General features: G+C 44.5%; 1 long non-coding RNA gene across 5 annotated transcripts in view; it reads right to left on the minus strand.

Annotated features, from left to right (window-relative positions):
* LOC137855512 (uncharacterized) overlaps positions 1-18,085 on the minus strand; it is a 69,916-nt gene extending 51,831 nt beyond the window's left edge. For 2 of the 5 annotated variants that reach the window (XR_011095779.1, XR_011095778.1), the window contains exon 1: positions 17,739-18,075. This is a non-coding gene — a long non-coding RNA (uncharacterized lncRNA). Of the gene's footprint in view, positions 1-10,467; positions 10,707-17,738 lie in introns of all 5 variants that reach the window. The other 3 variants (XR_011095780.1, XR_011095782.1, XR_011095783.1) reach the window with 3 other exon arrangements.
* Positions 18,086-20,471: the final 2,386 nt, after the last annotated feature.

Consider the following 20,471-nt stretch of genomic DNA (forward strand, 5'->3'; position numbering starts at 1 on the left):
AGAGATTATAAAGGTATCAGGGCTTGCTTTTAAGTTGTTCTGAGTGCTAACTTGTTACTGATTTCAGGCTGTCTGTCTTTTGAATCGTGCTTGCCTACTGCTAACAACTGCTCAGTGAGCTAATACTTGCTAAGAGCTGCCATCAGTCACCCACACGGCCCAGACTGGAAAGCACACATGAAGTTTTTGATAGCCTGATCCATATCCCCCCCAAATCTGAGGAATTCCTCCAGTGACAGAGGGGAAAGGGTTAAAGACAAATTATTGTGATGCCCACTGTCAAGCTTCAGTAATCGTAATCAATACTGAAAGGGCCTAGATTTATTTAATTTAGAAGGATGGTAGTGCCATGGAGACAAAAATTCCCATTTATCCCTAATGGTATCTTACTACATTCTAATTACATTTTCTTCCTTCCCTCAAACAGAGAATTCAGAAGGAAATGCCAGCAGAAGATAAATTGTGTCTGGAAGTTGTATAGGGGTTAAAAGGGGTGGACAAAATGTTTAGGATGGCCGGTGGGGAGCTGCACCCCTTCCACCTCTCACGGCCAGCACTGACCAGGTTTGGTCTCTGCAGCCCGTCTCTTGGACTCCCCCACGCTTGGTAACATTCCTCTTCTAAGGAGATGCTTTAAATGGGAAAGGACCTTTCAGGGCACCACAATGTTGCCCGCAGCTGTGATTCATGCTGGGAACAGTACCCTCCCTTGGCCCTCGCCTTTAGCCTCTTAGCACATCTCACAGCAGGGGTTGGGCTCGGCTGCCTGAAGTTCACAGAGTTATAAGAGGAACAATTTTTATTCTTATTAAGGCAATGAACTGAGTGTGGCCATCCAACCTGGCCTTGAACACCTCCAGGGATGGGGCAGCCACAGCTTCTCTGGGCAAGCTGGTTGTCCTCTCTGCCTGCCCCACGTGGGTGTCTCAGAGACTCCATATGTGTATCTCAGAGACCCCATGCCAACAGACTTTAGACTTTGAACTTGTATATTGTATAAAGCAAGATAAATCCCACTTATTCTATAGCAAAACATGGTGTGGGCAAAATAGATTACAGACATTTTTTAGAACATTTTTTTTTTAACAGCAGTCACGGACCAAAGATATTTACAAACCTCTATTTACCCTCATTTTCCATTCACCCATTTGCTTTTTATTCTTGTGCATATCTCTCAGGTTCCCTTTTAACAACTGCCAGAAGGAAGCTGCCCACACACTGCCCACAGCCACGGCTGCCTCCCCAACACACCCCATTTAGCCCCCGGGTGGGGTTTCCAGGAGGTGAGAAGAGAGCACGCGTTGGCGGGGGCGAGCATACGCTCTGTAGCACCGTGGTGATGCTGCAAAGCAGTCACTGCAGTGTTGATCATATCGAGGCAGTGATACCAAGAGACACCTCGCAGCAGGGCAGACATGCGCTGCTTGAGTCCCTTCACCCTCGGGAAGGCGGTGGGTGTAACGTTTTGCATCTCTCTCGCTCACACGTGAAGGACGAGCAGCCTAACAAGGTCACGTTTGTTCGAGGCACGCACGTTTCCATCTGCTCGGGCTGGTGGCAAACAAAGTGCCTGGCACAATGCGAGGCACTCTAAAAAGGAAATGTTTAGGAGGGAGAGGCTAAGCAAAGCTGGGGAGGTGAGCGGTGTCTATACACTGTACTTTGAGACAGACAGAAACACTTTAAATCAAAACCTCATTTATTTACCAAGCAAAATAGTAAAAGCTCCTTTTGATTTCCAAAATCCTGCCCACTGTATTGCTTTATAGAGTGTTATTAACAAATTGTCAGAGAAGAAACATAAGCCTTAACATCAGTGTTCCCCCAACTCTGACAGTTCACTCTTTTACTTTTAAAAACAAGTTTAGGCTGCAAAACAGTTCATGTTATATAATTTTTGTGGGTTTTTTTGTTTGTTTGTTTCTTTGTGTTAAATACTTCTGAGATGAAAGCTCTAGTTCCAAGTTTCATATCCTGAACTCAAGGATCTTCAGAGCACCAAGGGTTCAAAACCTATTCTCCTATAAAATATGATTCCTTGAATCTACCATAGTACCATGCCAAGATGAAGACACTTTTACCACGATGAAGATGTCCATTAGGTCAATGTAAAAATATTTTCTTAACCTAAAAATTATTTGGGCTAAACATATTAAACAACAGACTTTTAGACATAGATAAGACATAGTGGATTGCAAAGGAACAGAGAAGAATAGTGTGTCTAAAGAATAAAATTATCTTTTAATATTTTCTTCTTTTCAGACTTTCAGGAACACTGAGGAATTAATATGGAAATAAAATAAGAATAAAGAACAAGGAATGCACAGACAGAACTTAAACAAATTGCTAGTTTTCTTTTGAGGCATCATTAGGACATGTTTTGTGGTGATACTTGGTTAAAGGCAGACCTTACTGCATCCTCTTCCAGTTTAAGTAAGTTTGAAGGAAATTGCATTGTTCTCTGTTGGCTCCTGAGAACTGCAGCTCTTCTTTGAATGCACACTGTCACTTTGAATCAATAGTGATTCCCTTTCCATATAATGTTTTCTGTGAGTTTTGTAGATTTGCGTGTTCCAGGAATGCATCTATCAAAAAGACATGCTAAGCTCAACTAATTTCTGCAGAGACTGAAGATGTTCAGACAGCAGGAGATGTTCCTGCTTCTGGGGCCAGGATCCCTCTTCTCCTTGCCTGCCTTTGACTCTGGTATGAGTTGAAGAGGAACAGCAAGGCCCCAACAGACATGCTGAACCCTTGGGCAGAAGAGTAATGGTCAATGGTGCCAGAAAAGAGTGGTGCAGGCAGATGGGCTGAAAGGTGATGATGTGGGTGCCCGTGTGTGCCCCTGTGCGTCCCTGCAGTCTGGGGACAGCTAGGAGCCATCCTGCATGCTGCAGGAGGGCTGAGGAGCTATGACTCTGGGGGAAGCCCCATGCCAGCCAAAAATATGCATTTGGCTCAGTGCCAGGGATACTGGCCAGCGCTAACTTAAATAATGCATGGTATCATCCTACCAAGGGTTTTCCTGGAAATCCTTTTCAGAGCAGACCTGGGTTCTGTAAGCCCAGATGAGGCTTACGGAGAGCATTAGTTGCTGTCGGTGTGGGCTGACAGAAAGCAGGTTGCTAAAAGTTAGACATGGCATAAAATTTCAGCCATGCCAGAAGCAAGATGACATTTTCTAAAATTAGGAGTAAATACAGTTTGACACATGTAGCCCAAGAAATTAAGTGCTACCTAACTCGTTTTCTGCATACGCTAGCATATGGATATACAGCAAGAACAAACGTGTAATGCCTCAGGATGGCTCCTAAAGCCAATGTTTATCTCTTCATTAGCTTAATTAATAGTTAATGACAGACACATGCCAGTGGATAACCACCAAGTGGCTTAATCAACGTCAAAGCCTTACACTGCTCCTCATGGTGTGGTTGGCTCACTTGAAGAGGACTATCAGCAGCAATTCATCACCTCTGAAGAGGGGCTGATAAGCAGCAGGAGCGTTCTCAGAAACTCAGCTCCTGAAGAAGGACAGCACAGTTTGGCTCTGCAGTCACAGCCCTGAGGTTAGCAGCAGTGGTCGGAAAAGGATTTCAGGGGCCAAAGTCTCCAGATCTCCTTCCAGGGGAGATGCCTTAAGATATGGGGGAATAGCACAGCATTCCAGGGTGAACTCAGTGAAGAGGAAACACTTGCCTATTTTACACCAAGTTGTGGCTACTTTGAAAGGATTTCAAAGCTGCATGAAGCACTTTCACTGTCTAATAGTAGCCCTTTACATTTGCTGATGTGTGAAAACATGAGATGTCGAAGGTGCAAATAAGGAGCATTAACATCCTTTAACTGACTAACAGGGAAATATTTTAAGAGAGAGTTCATCTTCGTTAACAAGTCTCACAATTACTTTTCAACATAAAAAGTCTTTATTCCAGGAACTTTTCCCCAGTACATGAGACTATGCTGACACAACCTGTGCTAACTGGATTCTTTTTAAAAGCAATAGTCACATTTATTTTTAGACAAATGTTTTTAATTACTGTAGCACTGCAGGGCCAGCCAGGTCAATGTCTCAGTTGTGCTAGGTGCTGTACAAAAACAAACAATCACGGTCCCATGGCACAGTTAAATGCCAGCCTGCTCTGCATTTAAGCTGGGATAAAGATCCCTCTGTAGTAATCCTGTGGTTTGCATGCATTTAAAAAATGTCTCATTTTGTGCCTCGATTAAATTGCAAGGGAAAGACTTTAAAGGAGAAACTTCTGCATTCTTCTCCCAGGTGTGGGATCTCCTCCCTCCATGCACACCTCTCGACTCTCTCCAGAACAAATCAAATCTCCATCTGAACGCCTATATACAGACTGACTGATTTGTTTAGTCAAACGAGGACTCTCCCAGGCTGTGCTGAAAATAGTACCACCAATAATGCACACATTATTCCCAATACTTTGTTCCCTTTAATCATGAGACTGAATTCTGCTTGTTATTTGAGTCTTTCAGGGAGCTTGCATGCCCTCTTATTGAGGGGAAAAAAAGGTGAAATAAAGATCACATTACAGTCCAAATGTGCAGGAGGCTTCTGTTGAGTTCTCCTGCTTATTTTAGTTATTTGGATACCTTCCCACACCAGATAATGCTGATCTGAGGTGTAAGTCGTGGGCACCGTGTGGTGCTAGAGATAGGTGCCAGACGAGAAACAGTTTTTTGGGAAAAACCCACAGATACGAGTCATGCACAAAATTCTCTGCCCACCTCTGTTAAGTTGCAATACTATTTTTATTTCCTCTGAGCTCTGGGGTGCGGATGGTTGCAAACACGAAGGCTTAACCTGAAAACTTCTGGCCATGATAGCTTTTCATGGTGCAGGCACATTTTTCAGCTTTCAGTGGCCACTTCAGCTCAAGGATCCTCTGCCTGCCTCACCACCTGCAGGATCAATTTCCAAAATCATGTTCCCATTTCTCTTGTGCTGCTGCAATTGCTTGTGGGGGTTATACACTGAACCAGTTGGGGGACTTGGTTGAGTTTTATTCTTTTTCTTTTTTAAATGTATTTTGTTTTGGGGTGGTTCCGTTCTCCCACTGCAGACTGACATGGAGCTGTACCAGCCCTGCCAACCCAGCTGTGCTCTGTGTGATTTATGTTATGACTGATTTATGTTATGCTATCATCCAGAGCCCATCCCTGGAGAAACAAAGCATTGGTAGCCCATCTAACCTTCCATCTGCCTTGTACCACGTCTTATCTCCATGTGAGATAGACTGAGCTAACAACAACCACAAACACACCTTCATTTCATTTTCTTTTCTTTTTTTTTTATTTTTATTTTTTTTAATGGTAGTTTAACTCATCTTTTTTTCTTTACTTGGTAGCCATAGAAAGAGATTGATGTCACATGCACATTGTCACCGGGAGTACTCAGGGATGCATTTCTGGATGCAAGGACACAGAGCAAATGGGACAGCTAGAGAGTATGAGAGATTCCTGTAGACAGACTAGGTTACAGCTGCCACCTTAAGAGTCAGTATCTATTGGCCCCAAATAAGACAGATGTAGCCTGACAGGTTAGTTCAGGGCCACAGGTTGCCTGCTGCAAACCTTTCCATTTGTCCTGTGGAGGTGAAATTGCTCCATCGTAATTTACAACTGCTGTGTGTGACCTGCTATACGTCTTGGGTCCCCTCACACTCTTGCCCCCAGTCACATGCTTGCAGCTATAATTTCAGTTTTAAAGTGCTGAAGAGCTGTAACAGGCATTTCTGTGACATATACATGTGCCTGAAAGCCTGGGCCCCAAAGTTGTTTATTTATAGGCTACTTGACATGCCCGGCTCCTATTTCTGAAGCAGGCACTTACCCCTTGTATTCATGACCATTGTGACCCAAGCTCATCTCACGCTGCTTAGGTTTTTCTCTCTCATGCCGTCCCTGAGTAGAAGATATAAGGTACAACCAAAATGAGCTTCTCCAGCAGGGACAAACCATGAGCAGAGAGGGATGTGTCATAAGGGATGAAGATCTGCAAGGGCAAGGACTCAGCCATCAACAGCAGGTGGCTGACCCTAACACCCAGAGCTGAGCCCTGGGAAATAAAGGGTCTCTGCAGGCAGGAGCACAGCTCCACAGGGCATAGCAAATGTGTAAATCAAGGAGATGTATGCAAGGTAGCCCCTGAGTAGGGACTTTGCTGGTCTTTTTTTTGGATCGCTTTTTTGGACTGATTCCAAAATTCCCATCTGGACCTACCCCAGTTGTTCCCACAGCATAGTGCAGGGCAAGGAAACAAAGCCTGCTAGCAACAGCCAGTACGGAGGGCACTCCAAATGATACAGGCCAAATGCTTTTGTTATGGACACCATATTTCCAGATCAAAAGGGACTGAAAAACAACCCCAAAAGTACTCCATCTTCCCCACCCCCCACCTACCCTTACCCCCCCATACCCCCCCAGGTATTCCAGCTTTTTCAATGAACTTCTTCTTTGAGATGAAGAAAAAAAAGCAAAAAGAGAATATGGAAAGACAAAACAAGAAAGCGCACAAAATTCTCAAAATACGGGCTGAAATTCCCCAAGCAAACTAATGTTTCACTAGTAAATAAACAAACGGGGGACATGGGTCTTTCTGCAAGCACGTGGGTGAAAATCCTGCTGCCTAGCAGGAAGAACAACATGATCATCAGTGCCATGCTGCTGGCTCACAGCTCTGGGCAGCTAGCTATTCCAGGGCTAACGGCTGATTAAAAGCATAGTCCTCAGTTTCAGAAGTCTTGTATAGTATTGACTGACCATCTAAGCAATGAAAAATGCATTTTAAAGTCACCTAAGCATATAGCTGGAAGCGGTTTTATTTATTTCAGGATAAAATGTACTGAAGGGTGTCAAGACTCCTGAGCAAAAGGCTGAAAAAAAAAGCAGCAAAGGCGCAAGGGTTGTTAAATTTCCTTCAAAGACAATGCAGACCCTCAGGTGAGGAGAGGAGATGGTGTTGCTCTGACTTAGGAGGCAGGATTGTGCCAAAACCTCAGCAGTTCCCTCCATTTCCATCTTTTGGAACCCCCCCCAGATTTGTATCTGAGAATCCTCATCAGATAACTCGGCTAGACAGAGCATTTGAGTTGTCCATGGAAGCAGCTTCCAAATTACCAAACTGAGTTCCTTGGAATAGATCACTAAACACATGATTACAACTTCTGGTTCAGGAAAATACTTAAACATGTGCTAATTCCCATCCTATATGAGATACGCCAAGAGGCTGGGCTGAGCCCTCCCCCAGGTGGGAGGCCACTGAAGGAAACCATGGGGAGCCCCAGGGTGCCTGGCTAGAGCTGAATGAGCAGTTCTTTGGGGAACAAGGTCACCGCTGTCTGTAGGGACAGCAGGGACACGCTGCAGAAGAAGGATGAGGAGGGTGTCCTTGGTCTGGTGAGGTTGTAGCAGTGTTTTCCTCTTAAGCCCTTATTAATTTTGCCTTAAAGGCTTGGCCTAGGCAAGAGTGTGATATACAAGGTCTTCTCATGGCAGCTCAGGTAAACTACATGCTTAATAACCTCTACATTTAGCACCTTATTTTAAGAGACTGTTAACTTAAAATATAAATCACATGTTTTAGTATAAGAAAGTGAATTTCCAGGTATTAGAAAATGAGCTTGATTACTGTTCTACCTCGGTACTTCAAATTAAGAGTGGGCTGTTAAAGGCAACGTGGACATTCCCAAGGAATGCAGTTTAAGCTGGATGCTTTGAACTATTTATACATAAAGAACCTTATTGTCCTTTGTACAAAGACCCTAAAGCGATAGGAAATAATATTTAAATCCACTTCAAGACGTAAACATTTTCATTAAAAGTAATTTTTATAACATGCCTAATCCAATCTAATCTTTCAAAGATGGTTTAGTGGATTCAGTAAAAATTATTTACATTATAACAGGCAAAGTGAATACATTTTGCCAGCTATTAAAATATAGTTAATAACTCCAGTTCAAGCACTCATCTGTAAGAGCTGCTTTCCATTTCAGTGAACTTTCTGCTATGGAGAGGAAAGAAATGATTCATCTACATGGCTGAGCATCAGGTTTCTTTGAGCATGAAAGAAGGCTTGTAAATGTTCGATGTTTATGGTTGGTTGTCTTCATCAGATGTGTTTCTGACATGCAAATAACCTGACATCCACTAGCACTCCTTAAGCAGCTCCACTTTAAAACCTTCTTCTGCAACTGTGTCCATCCAGACCAGTGCGTGCACATATTCTCTTCACCTCAGGGGGCTGTTTAATCTCCTTGTTTCTGTACAGCTAGACATTTGAGTGAGAAGATCATGATGGTCAAATAAGAGTCTGCTGTTTAACATGGCTGGAATGCAAGAAGTTTTAAGGACAGGGACAGAGAAGCAAACCTGTGATGATAAATTGTCCCTATTTGGGGGCAGGGAGGTTATTTTATATAAGGGCACTGAGTGACAAAATGAAACAAATGAAACAGGTATCTGTGGATCACAGATGGGCTCCGCTGCCCTCCTGCCTGCCTGAATTTAGTTCTGAGGGCAATCTTCACTACCTTAGAAGAATGGCAGGGGTAGATTTTGGAGTGGATGTAGGCTTGGAGCAAATCATTTTCTGAAGAGCTAATAACATTTTTTTTTTTTGGTCTTGTTTTGTTTTAGTACTGTTCCCTGTTTAAACAAGTGAGGATGTTTAACCAAGTGAGTTTTAAACAAGTGAAGATGTCTTCATACTTGTGGGTAAGTTGGACTGTGCCTTGGACTCCACAGACGCCCGAGGTGGCTCACTGAGATGCAGATATTTAAGCTGTGGTGTCTACATGCACTCAGCTGGTACCTCCCATTTTGTATATTTGCACATTTGACTTTATATCAAAGGAAATAAAAGGATTACATTACACAACCAAATTTACACCACCTGAAAAATCCACGTTTGTTTATCACAGCTCAGGAATAACCTTGAGCTAAAGCCAGGGACTACATCTGTATTTGAAATACTTCAGGTCTGCACTGCTTTAAAGTCATTCCACAGAGAGGAGCATGGAAAGGGTTCCCCACAGCCCTTCATGGTGCTTTCCACATGTGGCAGCCCTGTTGCTGGACCTGGCTTATAAAGTCAGGGAAGGAAGGAAGGAAAAGAGGAAGGGGGGATCAGTCTTATTTCAGCCTAGCGATGGAGGTGGTTTGTAGGTAAGAATGGCAGCCAAGACTGGGCAAGGCAACAGTTCTCTAAGCCATCTGATAGTAAACTACAAGGTGCCTTGAAGATAAGGAGGACAAGACTTGTACCCACAGGATGTCTGAGACCCTCTGATTTGGGCAGCCAGACATGTCCCTGCTTCCTGGGACTCTGGGGTAAATTAAGACCTATCCAGGGAGCAGGGGGAGCATCTCCCAGGAGCACAGTGCTCAGGTCAGACCTGCATGACAAGCAGTACTTTTGGCCTGTCACTATTCATCCATGCAAAAATAACTGAGTGCAGTTAATATTACAGGGCAGCCAACGTTACAGTACTTTTCTGAAAGGCAATCTAGCCATGGCAGCACTGCACAGCTGAACACCGGGCTCCCATAAATAATTAGTATCGCAAATCTTCACCTTGCCTTTTATCTTTGTCACAGGGGCTGGAATGCAACCCACTACCAGCTGTGATTATACTTCATGCGTCACTAAAACCACAAGGTATGCTTTTTACACTACTGATGTCCAGCCCTCCACCCACCAGCACTGCCCATAAATCTCACTCTTTTTTTGAAAGACATTGGGACCCACTGGCAAAATCTGAAGACTTGCCAAGAACTTGCTTGAAATATTAATATATTGTTAAAAACAGAAGCCCTTGACAAAAGACATATCTGACATTTCCAAGAGTGTCTGGTGAGCTAGAGTATCTGGAAAGTGTCTGTTATGAGCATGATGGAAGGAGTGGTTCAGAAAAATCTTTTGCAGCAGGAAGCAGTTTTTGCAAGGACCTCGCTTCATGAAAAGGAAGATGCTGATAGAATCTGTCCTTAAATAGCTGCTATATTTATTATCATTGTTAGCTGTACTGATTGTAATAGTAGTATAAATCTGAGCTACCACATTCAAGCAAGAGGAAATAACCAGCTGTGCATATTTTTAAGTTCCACTGCAAGGTCCGTATAAAGTATGAAAACAAGTACAGTCTAAATAGTGAAGTAAAAAAATGAACAAAATAATTCCCCTCAGAAAACCGAAGCCAACAGCCTTTCCTTGCGCACACAGCAGTGATCCTAAACAAACCCAGGGACTCTGCTTAGGGCAGAGGATTTTGGAGCCATGGCACTGTGAAGGAGCAACACATTTTCTAAGGGATACATGCATTTTCCACAGACACCTCACTTGCCTGGGTATATCCACAGGCTTGACAAAATATTTTTATTCTGGAGATATGTTAGGCACCCAAAATTTATTTGTTGAAGTACTTACTACTTTTTCTGTAGACATACCTGCCAGCACATCAGCTTTCTCTAGCACTTCAGGTAGACTGATGAATATTGCACAGGCACTACAGGTGTTTAAGCAGAAGCTGGCGTTTTGTCACAACTTCTGTCAGAAATGATACAACTGCGGCTGATTTTGCCCAGGGGCAAAGGATTCAGCCTTGTAGCTCTTCAATATTCAGCAAGTCCCACAGTCAGGAGGCGGAAGCCGCAGAGACTCCAAATTTCTCAAGGAGCTGTAACAGCTTGGTAAAAAGTTAATGAAAAACAGCTTTGGGGAAACACAAGGAGTATCAGAAATTTAAATTTTGAAACTTGCCTGGGGCATCATTTTTAGAAAAATTAAGCTAATATAGTGAGCACTGGCTTGATGTGGGGTTTTCTTTACAGATCTGTAATGTTTATTTTCTCTGTAAAATGGTGCTGAGTGAGAACAGGAGTGTGTGTGTTTTTGCTGCATGATTCAGTGCCTTTGTGAAAAGGACTGGTGAAAGGCTTTGGTAAGCCTTGTCCTGGCCCGTGCCTGACACAAACTGTGCCAGGCAGAGCTCGTTTTGTTACTGATGAGTCTCTAGGCTTCACCTCAGCTGTTTGCAAAACACACTCTGGGGAGCAGAGCTGGTCTAACTCACAGTATTTCACAGGAATCAGTGGGTTTAAAACAGCTCTTGTCATCCACGCCTCTACTGCTTTGTCTGTGTACCTGAGGGGTTGTTTTTATGGCCATTATTTAGGGGGTTATGGGGTGTGGAGTTATGGGGTAAAGTGTCATGCAGCCACAGGCCCACTGCCATGGGGCTGTGGGTGAGGTTATGCAGCCCAGGACCAGAGGAAGGACCATTCCTATGAGCCACAACTCCACTGGTAATGATAACTGCTCTGCTAGGAGGGAGCATGACCCTTTCTCCTCTCTGCTGGTTGGCTCCCTCAAAATGAAAAGGCTCAACCACCATGGCACTGGAAGGCTGAGGGAACAGGGAAAGGGAGATAGCTACTCACATAGCACTAACGTGCAACTCTTCTGGGACGTTTCTGTTTTCACCCCAACTATAAGGCAGGATACTCAGGCTTCTTACCACCCCGCATTCAGGATCTGATTCAGAGACCTTGAACACTTTCCACTGATTTTGAAGGAGTTTGCATCATGCCTTAGAGCTTTTTAAAGCAGCTTTGAAAGGGGAAAAGTTAAACAGACTTTTCCCCCTGGAAAAATCCAGGAAAGTTACTTGGGCAGAGAGAAGTAGGATACTGTGTTTGTTGGGTTTTTGTTTTGTTTTGTTCTGCTTTGCTTTTTTCCACAGCAGCTCCTAATCTAATGCCTGGATTATTTTTAATATTACATTCTTCTTCTCGTTGTGCTTTCCAAGGAGAACTGCCTGCAGGCTGCTGGGCCCCACAGATAGCTGAAAGGGAGCAGCAGGAGCTCCTGCAGAGAAATGCAGCTCTGGGCCCAGCTGGCAGGCCCTGCTCCCAGTGGGATAGGGAAGGGAAGGGTCATTGGGGAGGGAGGAGAGCACAGAGCCCTGCTTACATCTCCTCTCCCTAGAGCCATGCTGACCAAGCACCATCCTTTGGGGTAGAAAGTACTTGGCTGCTCACCATCACCAGGTGAACACCATGCTGTCAGCAGCCCGTGCACCTCATGGTCCTGTCACTCCCACAGTGGCTCGTGAGAAAGCTCGGGGGAAGACAAAGGTTCGTGGAGACTGATTTTGGCTAACCTTAGCCACACAGCTGTTTAGATGGGGCCTGGTCCAAAGTCAGCCTCAATGTTCTGGTTTGTGTCCTGGCTAAATTAATTTGCTTTTCGGTTTTGAGAGACCCCAGAGAGCAGGCTCCTGGTGTGAAAGCCCTATCAGCCAGGCTGCTGCTGTTTTATAAGCATCACATTTGTTTCCTTTCACATCCTTTTGGCTTAGGAGTACGTAGATACATTTAACAGGAGCACATGCCCTAAAAATAACATCTTCAAAACAGTTGGAAAATCAAAATTTTTATTTTTTTATGATTACCTTTAGCAGCTCTATTTTATGATCTGGCCTGGGAACTGAAATCACGCAAACAAAAACAGTTTTCACACCTTACCACTTTTAAGATAAAAAGCCCTTTAATGGCTTTTCTATTAATTAGCTGCTATAACTGCCAATCTCTTGGCAGAGCCTTGATAACACCAGCTAACATGATGGTTTTTATTTAAACTATGTCAATAAGGGATAAATAAGCAAAAAGGTGCTGCTTTCTCCCACTGATGGCCACCCCCAGCAACATCCCTCTGAACATCAGACCTTCTGTATCTCCCACCTGCCCAGGAGAGGCTGGTAACAGGCAGACCCCGCAGCAGCACTGAAGTGGCCAGGAGGACAGAACAGACAGCTTTCTCTCTTACTACAGCCCTGGCAGAGGTTTCTTTGCTCCTAGACATAACCACGAGGCATAAAACCCACCTGAGGGTACAAGGGACTAATAAACCCTGCAGCAGTTTTGGAGGAGATCAGTGAGCAGCTGTCATGAAGCTTGCTTAAAGCTTTCCTCTTTCTCATGGGAGAGCTCTTCAGTCAGAGCAGTGTGCCAATAAACATGATGTCAGTAAAGAAAAAAACCATCTGAGTACAAATGAGAAGGGCCAAAGCTTCTCTAACTGTGGTCAGTCTCTGAGCATCTCCATGATCTAGACGTTGCCAACAGGAAATCCAGCTCTTGCACTCTCACAAATGGCTTTGCTCAAGCAGTGTCAAGCACTGGTTGGACTAGTATCAATAAGGGATATTAGGGGAACACACACAAGCACACTAGGGAACAGCAAATGATCTGGATCATTTGCTTGGATGCCCCTTTTAAATTAAACATTTAGAGTTTCAGTCCTTCAGCAGTCCATGACTGGACTAGCCTAATGTCATAACCTCGGGATTTGTCAGCTAAGAGCACACTGAACATTGGCCTTTCTAGTCTTACACCACAAGCTGGCTCATTATTCCTAGCTAACACAATTGTCTCTGCTCATATTTTCCACACAGTCTCAAAACTACACGCAGGCCTTTCAAACTGATAGTTTAATTAAATTTTGGCAACCAAGTTTATTTCAGTTCCTGGAGTATCTGAGGATAAAGCACAAAATCACAGAATGCTTTGAGTCAGAAGGGACCTTAAAGACCACCCAACTGCAACCCCCTGCCATGGGCAGGGACACCTCCCACCAGACCAGGTTGCCCAAAGCCCCATCCAGCCTGGCCTTGAACACCTCTGGGGATGGGGCACCCACAGCTTCTCTGGGCAGCCTGTGCCAGGGCCTCACCACTCTCACAGTGAAGAAATTCTTCAGAATATTTAATCTAAATCTACCCTTTTTTACTTTAAACCATTGCCCCTTGTCCTATCACTACACTACACTGACAACAAGTCCCTCCCCAGCTTTTCTGTAGGTCCCTTGAAGGTACTGGAAGGCTACTACAAGGTCTCTCCAGGTCTTCTCCAGGCTGAACAACCCCAAATTCCTCAGCCTGTCTGCATAGGAGGGGTGCTCCATCTCCTTTTATCATCCTCATGTTCCTCCTCTGGACTTGCTCTAATACTTCCATGTCCTTCTTATGCTGGGTACTCTAGAGTTGAATGCAGCACTCCAGGTGGGGTATCATGAGAGCAGAGAAGAGGGGGAAAATCACTTCCCTCATCCTGCTGGCCATGCTGCTTTCCATGCAAGCATTTGTGACACTTGTGCTTTCAGGGAAGTGGACAGACTTTGTTCTGAAGATGAAGCTTTCAGGGGACTGAATTTCATTAGCATCTGAACCCCCCAAGATCATTCTCCTTTCGTGCATTTTGAGTTGGATGTTCCAGGATGGAAGCGATAAAGATTTCTTGTGGGAATCTTTTCATAGGCATGCAAGGAGAGATGGAAATCCAGATATCCCTCTGTGCTAAAGAAGTATTTTTAAGTGGTTTAGACAGACTTCATGCATCCAGGCGTGCCAAGACAGAACGGCTCCCTGTGGGTAGCTCTGCTTGGCCCTGTCTTTTACCAGCCACATGGAAAACATTGTTTCTGTGCATTAGGTTGTTTGACTAGAGGCCAACTGCAGCAGTTTTCCACATCCATCAAGGGGGAAGGATTATGCCATTCCCAGCATGAAACCTCCCATGATGGGACACCCAAATAGGCCAGACAGCAATGTGTGCAAAAGGGAGATACTTCCTGACAAGGTAAAGGACTTTTCTTGTGGATGTTCCATCCCTAGAGGTGTTCAAGACCAGGTTGGACGAGGCCCTGGGCAACCTGATCTAGTGGGTGACATCCTTGCCCAGGGCACTGGGGTTGGAAATGGGTGATCTTTAAGGTCCCTTCCAATCCGAGCCATTCTGTGATTCATATGGTATGCAAGGGGCAGAGAATTTGAGGATTGTATATAATTTCCCACGGGAGGTTTTCAGGAGTCTTTGGGAATGTGTCAGTGTCAGTAAGGGATGCTGAGGAGAAGGACCAAACGCAGAGAAATGGAGGGATTGAGGTAATAACAAACACAAGGAAATAAAGGAGAAAAGGGGATATGAGGGCTCAGCTGAGCATGAAGAGGTTGCTCATCAGCACATTTTCCTGACTGAGCCCTGTGCTTCATCACCACCATCCTGCATTCTCATTAAATCCTATTTCTAACTAGCTTCTGTGAGGATCCAGTCTGTATCCTGAGTGGCTTTATATGAGTGCTAGCAAGCTTCAGACCAGACTGTCAAGATGCGAGGGTACCAGCACCCAGAAGTTGACCAGAAAACCCTGGTGTCATACCTCTGGGTGCCAGCATCTGGAGGAGACCAGGAGCTAGGTGCCAACCAGAGGACAGCTCCTGGAGTGACCCACATTTTGTGTGTATGTACCAGTAGAGGACTTGTGTCCAGACCCCCGAGAGAGGGGGAACAGGTTCAGGTTGTCTGTGCTGTTCATGTCTGTGGGAGTGCTGTGTGGGCAGATAAAGGCACTGCTTTTTCTTTGTGGTGGTCTGTGTGACTGTGCGTATTTTATGTGTATTAGTCTACTGGGAACACACGCCCAGCCTCACTACAGGCTGGACCCATGAATGTGGAGCTACAGCACTCTCACATCCATCAAGCTGTCTATCAGGATAGGAGGAATCCAACCCCATCCCAAAGCTCACCAGATTTGGCCACCCCAAACTTGCTGTAAACTCCATCTTGTGACACCTTCTAAGTTTTCCGTACACTTTCTAGAGATACTCTGCCCTCACCCAAAAAAGTCCCTTCCAAGCTGAGAAGCTTCATTACCAACTTTTAAAATGGCCCATGAGGCTCGAGAAGAAACATCTGGCTACCTCTGGCATTGTATTTTTATAGAAGAATGGTCCAACGCCCCCACTTACTGAATCGTCATCTCTTCAGGAATGGAATGACGGTGATTTGCCAGTTATCCTTAAATCACTCCTACCACCAGACAGGCTTGAAGATAAAGTGAGGAATGAATTTATTCAGGAATACAGAGATCAGCAGTATGATCTCCTTATTTAGAGGCAGCTGTACTGAAACAAAAGAAGACTTTGCTTACAGCTGCAGACAGCTTATTCTCTGTTCTCCGTTTTAACCAGTTAAAAAGCTCTCATCATGCTTACAGAGCTATCAGCTGGAAACTCATCAAGCAAGACCTGATCCAGAGCATGTATTTCATTGAATGGATCTTGACTTACAGATATCCTTGTACATCTCTTTTGTCCCTGAGATCACTTCAGTTCTCCCTCACATCTCTTGTGTTTGCTGCCATCACCTAACCTGCAAAGTGCTGGTACCTTCTGGATAGGTGGTATCTCCTCCTGCCCCAAAAGGTAAAGGTATCACTATCCTGATGCTTACCTTAGCGTGTTTTTACTGTGAAGGAAAGCTCCCCCTTGAAGGCAGAGCGGGATTCAAGCCTCCTTGCATTAATTCTTTATACACTCAAAACACCAACACTTATATATGCATAAGATAACAATCATGGTAGATATAAACATATAAACAGTGATAATGCATGTAGTTAATTAAATCTTGGCTGCATGAAGACAAGAATTAATGGTAACCAAACTATTTCAGGATGACAACAACAGGAACATGCTTGGCATGAGTAATGCTCTTGCAATATGCTGTGAAGGCATCTTTTTCTTTTAAAGGTATAGATATACCAGGTGAAAGAATTTTGGAAAACATTAAAACCAGAAGTCATTTATCTTACTTCATGTTCTATTAACAGAGTTTTATTTTCCATCTGTTCTCCCAGACCCACATTAGCCAACACTTTGTATCAAGCAGTCCCTGTGTTTAGGTCCTGTGTGACGCTAGTGCCCATCTTCCCTTGCAAATTTTCAAAACTGGCCACTGACAGCAAACATACAAAAGATTTTACTTTTTTTTTTAAATTTGGTAGACATATCTGCCACTGCCATATTGACATCGGGAAGAATTACCTTGGGTTGTTTGGCATTAAACTGATCTCACACCTGTGAACAGTGATTTTGACCTACAGGTTATTTTGCTTGGCACAAGAACCACTGGCTGGTGGGTGTTGTGCGGGAGGGTTGCTCTTGGTGAGACCTTCCTTTTTGCCTCTGGCACCCAAGCCTATGGAGCTACTAGGAAGAAGCTGAGTAATGTGAGTGGCTAGCATGATACCATGTTTGAAAAGTAGCAGGCACGGTCTGTTACCCACACACATTAACAGATGATGCAAATCATTTTCCCTCATGGCAGCACTAGGTCAGACATGAGAGAGTAGAGACTGTGTCCATCACCCGCACAGCACAGAGCTCCTGGGGCTCAGAGGGAGCCTCCTGGGGGCCAGGTTGTGCCCAGGGCCTCTGGTCCTGGCACTGGGCACCTCTGACAAGAGCCTGGCTCTGTCTGCTGCAGCCTCCCTTCAGATATTTACAGACATGGATGAGATCCCCCTGAGCCTCCTCTTCTCCAGGCTGGGCAATCCCAGCTCTCAGCCTCTCCTCACAGGAGAGCTGCTCCAGGCTCTCCATCACCTTGGTGGCCTCCCTTGGATTCTCTCCAGTATGTCCAGCTCCCTCTTGTACTGGGGGTCCCAGAACTGGACCCAGTGCTCCAGGTGCAGCCTCACCTATGCTCACCAATACCTCTTCTGCTGCACTGTGACTTTTCTTTTTCTTTCTCTTAAGACACAACTTTTCCCATCCTATTAGATTATATTAATGAAATTATTGTAATTTTTTTTTTTTCCCTAGAGGTATTTCAGTGTGCAAGGCAGAGATAACAAGTTCTCTTTCTTTCAGTTTGCTCACCTCCTTTTTTTTCCAGACTCTGCAATGCCAGGTGGTCTTTCTTTCTGTACTTCCTTAAGTTTGGCAGCTATCAAACCTCTTCAGGCCCAAGCTCAACTGCAAATCAGGGGTGATACCTGGGGTTCGTGCAGGAACTCAGAAGAAATACTTGATTCTTAATGCACTCGTACACAGGAGCACATTCTTCCTAGAAGCCAGAAAGGAGCTCTGCTGTCAGCTGAGCAGAAGCCAAGTTTAGCACACTCACAGACCAAGGAGAGGCGTGAACCTCTCATCTCCATTCTGTCAGAGCGCTCCATGGAATATTTAATACCTGCACCCAAATGTTAAATGGCAGATGTGCTTACAGACGTGTTGTCCAAGAGATGCCCGGGTTACACTCGGCAGCTGCCCTTATCACCACCCCCAGCCGTACCTAGCGTGTGCGGGTGATTTATTGAGCTGCTTTCCACAAGGCTCCTGCTCACAGGGCACGGCTGCACTCTGGAAGCACAGGGGGAGATGGGAAGCAGCAGCTGCAGCAGATGGATGCAGCTCTCCCCTCGGTTTGGGGCCCCCTGCCAAAACTGTGCCAGACACACGCGCTTGTGCACGGCTTGATGAATGAGGAAAAAAGTGAGAACATTTGTCAAGCGAAAATTAAAAGAAACCTTAGGGAGCTTGAGTTAAATGGGAGGGGGTGAGGCAAAGGGGGAAACTGGTGAGGTTTTGGGGAAATGCCTGCTCATCCTTGGGGTGAAAGGAGTGGTGGCAAGGGTGCTGAGCACCAAGAGCCTGAGAGGATTAGCTTGCAGGTTTCAAGCAAAGAAAATGACTGCAGCCCTACGGTGGCCTTGTAATAAATTAGGTGCTGGTTTTACGAGGCATGTAGGCAACAATTAGAAAAGGATCACAAAATCCATAGTCAGGATATATGCAAAAACAGGACACAGATTTTGCACAGCAAAGACTTTTATGGCACTATCCTCCCATTATATTGTATGTAAGTAAACCTTTTTACAACATAAAAAAAGGCACTGTGAGGTGTTTTTTTCCCCTCAGCCTGAAAATCAGAGAGCTCTTCGCATGTTTTGATCGGTGTGCAGCTAACAACCTGGCTGTTTCAGCTGACAGGACACACATAGCAAAGAAGTGTCACTTCCCCGCTCAGCAAGCTTTGGGTTTGGTTTGTGGGCTCAGACACGTAATGGCTAAACCTGTCTTCTAAGACCTTCAAATTAATGCTTGGTCATAGAACTGATTATTTGTGTTTGAGTCTTCTCTGAAAACCCTGAGCAGCTCTGATCACAATACAAGTAGTTCTGTTGTTTAACTGAGGACCGTAAAGAGCTGTCACCTGGTTAAATGTTACCTTCTCTGTGAAACCTGAGAAACAATCTTGGCCATAAAAACAAGATGCCAATTTTAATACACTTTTTTCTTTCCTTTTCAGCCACCAGCAAAATCTCTGTGAGTTCTCAGAAAAGCTATGACATAAACAGCTGAAGTTTGAACGTAACCTGCTCAAATCTTTTTGTGTTATGGATGAGAAAAGAGGCAAATCGGTATCTTAACAAAAAGCAAAAATGAGCATGTAGGACTCATCACAGTCACAAGCAGGACCTGGGGAAGGGGAAACAAGTCTCAGATTTAACATTAATTTTGGCATGTTTCCAGACTAATCTAGGCTTCCCAGCAAAATTGTTCAGATTGTGCTAAGTGGCCTGAAAGGTATGTAGTACCCCCGGGTTGCACTGCTATCAGCATCGCAGCAAGCAGTTAGCAAAGATCGAGTTACCAGTTATGCTGCTGGTTATGACTCCAGGGGAAGCACATACACCATAACACCAGCACCTGCTGTTTATAAACAAAACTTTTCAATATTGCTATGCTTGCTTCAAATTGCACTGAGGCGATGCCAAAAAGGGAGGCTGCTGAACTTTTCTCTCTCCTGCCCTATTCCCTGGTGTGCAGAGATGACACAAAGCTTGAACATTTGAAGATTTTAGATTTATCACCAGTGCCAGCTGTGTTACCCTTTTGTTTTTTCCCTGTTTTGGGAAGTGCCTTTGAAGGTAGTATAATGGTCACACTAGTTCTGCAGCTGAAATCCTACCTAATAAGTCCTAAGAACAGCCTAGTGACTGTGGTGCAGTTTGTAGAAATGGGACAACTTTGGTGTGGGGTAGGCAGAACTGTTACTAAAATTGAAAACAAAACAAAACAAAACAAAACAAAAAACTATTAGAGAAAAGTTGCAGCCCCAACTTTGTGCCAAATCAGTAAAGCTCTCCAGACAATGCAGAGAAAGGGTTATCACGGCCATACTTGGGGCTTTTTGCTGGGAAAAGCACTCATGCTGAAAAGATTCTTCTAATGGCTCTCAAAGTCTGGAAACTCTAAGTCTGCTAAGGTGTGTTGTGTTTTTTCAAGATCTCAGTGTATTTTTCAGATCCTGTTCTCAACAGTCTCTCACAGTTTCTCCTATAAGTGGGAAACCTGAGACCCTAGGAGCTTAATTTGATTTTTTTTTTTTAAATGTTTGGCACTTGTAGCTCCTCTGTCCTTCAGTGGGACTTGCATACACTTGCCAGTTTTGATAACGTGGATGTGAGTGTCATGTCCAAGGTCACACGATGAATTAATGTGAGAACTGGGATTATTATTACTTATTATGGGCAGGCTGGCGATTATACCTATGCTTAAAGCAATCTACATCTCCTATTACAAAAATCTGCTTTAGCCTCTTACACA

This window comes from Anas acuta, chromosome 1 (genome assembly GCF_963932015.1).
Source record: "Anas acuta chromosome 1, bAnaAcu1.1, whole genome shotgun sequence".
NCBI lineage: Eukaryota > Metazoa > Chordata > Aves > Anseriformes > Anatidae > Anas > Anas acuta.